Source organism: Lygodium microphyllum, chromosome 9 (assembly GCF_053477565.2).
Source record: "Lygodium microphyllum isolate KBCC chromosome 9, Lygodium_microphyllum_v1.1.10, whole genome shotgun sequence".
In the NCBI taxonomy this organism is placed as follows: domain Eukaryota; kingdom Viridiplantae; phylum Streptophyta; class Polypodiopsida; order Schizaeales; family Lygodiaceae; genus Lygodium; species Lygodium microphyllum.
Window position 1 is genome coordinate 22,385,779 of NC_141143.1, and position 3,310 is coordinate 22,389,088.

At 36.9% G+C, this 3,310-nt stretch overlaps 1 long non-coding RNA gene across 1 annotated transcript; it reads left to right on the top strand.

Moving 5' to 3' along the window:
* Positions 1-2,475: 2,475 nt before the first annotated feature.
* On the top strand, positions 2,476-2,918 carry LOC148030862 (uncharacterized). The gene is made up of 3 exons (XR_015692015.1): positions 2,476-2,533; positions 2,643-2,762; positions 2,872-2,918. It is a non-coding gene; the product is annotated as an uncharacterized LOC148030862 (long non-coding RNA).
* Positions 2,919-3,310: the final 392 nt, after the last annotated feature.

Genomic DNA, 3,310 nt, shown 5'->3' on the forward strand with positions numbered 1-3,310 from the left:
TTAGGAAGGGGACGTGGTAGGTTCTCTTTAAGAGGTCGTGGTACAGGACGTGGTAGTGACAACAAGCAAAACAGATTGAATCAGCAATTTGGCAATATGCAGGTTTTAGGAGGTCATGGTAACTTTAGAGGCAGGGGAAGCTTTAGAGGAAGAGGTGGATGGCAGAAGAGAGGTTTTAACAACTTTGGTATTGTGTCTCACTACTGTGGCAAAACAGGTCATATTGCAGCCCAATGTTATGCTAAGAAAGATGATATTCGTAGTGGTAAGTTGCACCAAGGAAACTATGCATCGTCTTCATGACAGAATGAAGACAAAAATGAACGTCTGTTTGTTATGCAGCATATGTTGAATGCTGTTATAGGAAAGGGAACACATGATGATGTTTGGTATGTTGATTTAGGTGCATCCAATCATATGACCAGCCATGCAGAATGGTTTGGAGAGATGCAGGATTTGCAAAATGCAGGTTATGTGCAGACAGGTGATGATTCATGCCACCCAATTTCACACATCAGAAAAGTTCCCTTGTCCTTGCATGATGGTAAGACAAAGAGTCTTTCAGATGTATTACATGTGCCATCTATTACAAAGAACTTGGTGTCAGTCGGTCAGATGGTAGAGCAGGGGCTGCAAGTCAAATTTAATGCAAAGGGCTACTTTGTAGAAGACTTCAATGACAAGTGCAGGTTGGTAGCAAAGGGAAGTAGAGTTGGACGTATGTTTACTCTGGATGCTAAAATTCATACTATGAATGCTGCTATGTATGCTAAAGGAAAAGATGTTGTTGGAGATATTGAAATTTGGCACAAACGCATTGGACATGCAAATGTACAAAGGCTGAAATTAATGTAGTCCAAAGGGTTGGTTACATGTTTGCCTACATTTAGAGTTGCAGAATTTCATAAGGTATGCGAAGCATGTCAATTTGGTAAGCAGGCAAGACAACCCTTTTCACATGACAGAGATGTAAGCAAAAATATCCTTGATGTTGTGCATACAGACATTTGGGGGCCTACACAAAATGTATCTTTTGGAGGCAGTTTATACTTTGTCACATTCATTGATGATTATTCTAGAAAGCTGTGGGTATATTTTATGAAAGAAAAGAGTGAAGCATTTGAGCACTTTAGAACTTTCAAGGCTGTAGTTGAAAGAGAAACAGGCTTGAAAGTAAAGTGCTTGAGGTCAGATGGAGGGGGAGAGTACCTCTCGAATGAATTCAGTGATTTTCTGAGGTCTCGTGGGATAAAGAGACAATTCACATGCAGATATACCCCACAGCAAAATGGGGTTGCAGAAAGGAAAAACAGGCATATTGCAGAAGTTGCACGCGCCTTGATGGCTGAAAAGAATATGCCTAAGAATTTTTGGTTTGAGGCTGTTCATACTGCTGCAAGCTGTAAACAGTGAATTGGTTGCTGTCCTGAATTTGGAAACAATATACCTATAGGGTTGAAGTATCTGTGATGCTTATTTGCTAGTGACAAATGCTTGGATCATACCACTTGAGTGGTAGATGCTTTTTGGGATATTGTGAGTGTTGAAAGTCCAAATTTTGGACTAATTTGTTGCTGGTTATACCAGGGTATTGACTAGTTATTTTCTGAGGAAGGATACATATCATCTTCACATTAGGAGAAATATGGACTCTCTTTTTTGCCCCTTAAGGAGTGAATAAACAAATATAGGCCTAACCAATGAGAGAGCTAGGATTCCAGATTCATGTAACATGAATCTTCTAGCCATATCTTGGACCAAATCTTCCCTCAGCAATAAAATAAGGGAAAAGGGGAGTACAAAGCTGTCACTTCTTGGAAGTTTGTGCCTCGAATTTTCATTTTCTTATTTTTTATGTTTGACTTTTCTTTTCTCCCCTTTTCAGTTTCCCCCTCTTTTTTAGGCGGAACTCAAATTTGTCATATCTCTTTCCCCGCTTCTTCTTTCCTAACGAAATTTTACAGCCTCACTGTTTCTTGCCATGTCTGTAACCCTGTAAAATTTCATTTGCTTTGCACAAGCACAGAGAGAGATTCATGTGTTTCATGAGAGCAGAGCTTGTTTTACCAAAGCCCTAAGATTCTCTTCACAAAACTCTACAGGTATATTTTTCTCTTCCATAGATGTTCTATGGTAAAGTTTTATCTTGTTTGGAGAAAACCTGTGCAAGTTATGTGCATTCTCTGACATGTAATTTCTTTTGTTTTGATGCTCTAGGAGTCTCTTACAGTCAATAATAGTGACATTTTGAATACTCAACTTCTTCTTCAACATCTTAGGGTTTCTCTGTAAACAAAGTTACAGGTATATTGTCTTGTTTTTTTGTTGCTCCACTGTTAAATTTTATCTTGTTTAGACAAAATGTATACAAGTTACATGCATACTGAGATTTCCTTTGTTTTTTTACTCCAAGAATCTCCGAGGGTGAAGAACAATGATTTATTAAGAACTCAACTTCTACAACATCTTTGGGATTTTGAACACTCAACTTCTTCTTCAACATCTTAGGGTTTCTCTGTAAACAAAGTTACAGGTATATTGTCTTGTTTTTTTGTTGCTCCACTGTTAAATTTTATCTCGTTTAGACAAAATGTATACAAGTTACATGCATACTGAGATTTCCTTTGTTTTTTTACTCCAAGAATCTCCGAGGGTGAAGAACAATGATTTATTAAGAACTCAACTTCTACAACATCTTTGGGATTTTGAACACTCAACTTCTTCTTCAACATCTTAGGGTTTCTCTGTAAACAAAGTTACAGGTATATTGTCTTGTTTTTTTGTTGCTCCACTGTTAAATTTTATCTCGTTTAGACAAAATGTATACAAGTTACATGCATACTGAGCTTTCCTTTGTTTTTTTACTCCAAGAATCTCCGAGGGTGAAGAACAATGATTTATTAAGAACTCAACTTCTACAATATCTTTGGGATTTTTTGCAGAGAAAGCCACAGGTATATTGCCATTTTTTACTACTGTTCCATGGTTAAATTTCAACGCATTTGGACAAAGCCTATATAAGTTATATGTATGTGTTGACCCAATATTTCTTTTGTTTTTGTACTACAGGAATCTGTCAGTGAAGGAACAATGGTCTTGCTATAAGTCAACTTCTTGTTCAACATATCTAGGGATCTTTGTGAAAGAAATTACAGGTACAATGTTTCTTTTTTAAATTGATCCATTTAAATTTAATTTCATTTGGAGATAACATTTGCAAATTATACACATGTTAATAGGTAACTTTTGTATTTGGTTGTTACAGATGTCTTCACGTAGGAAAAATATCAGTAGCATACTTGCAGTGGAG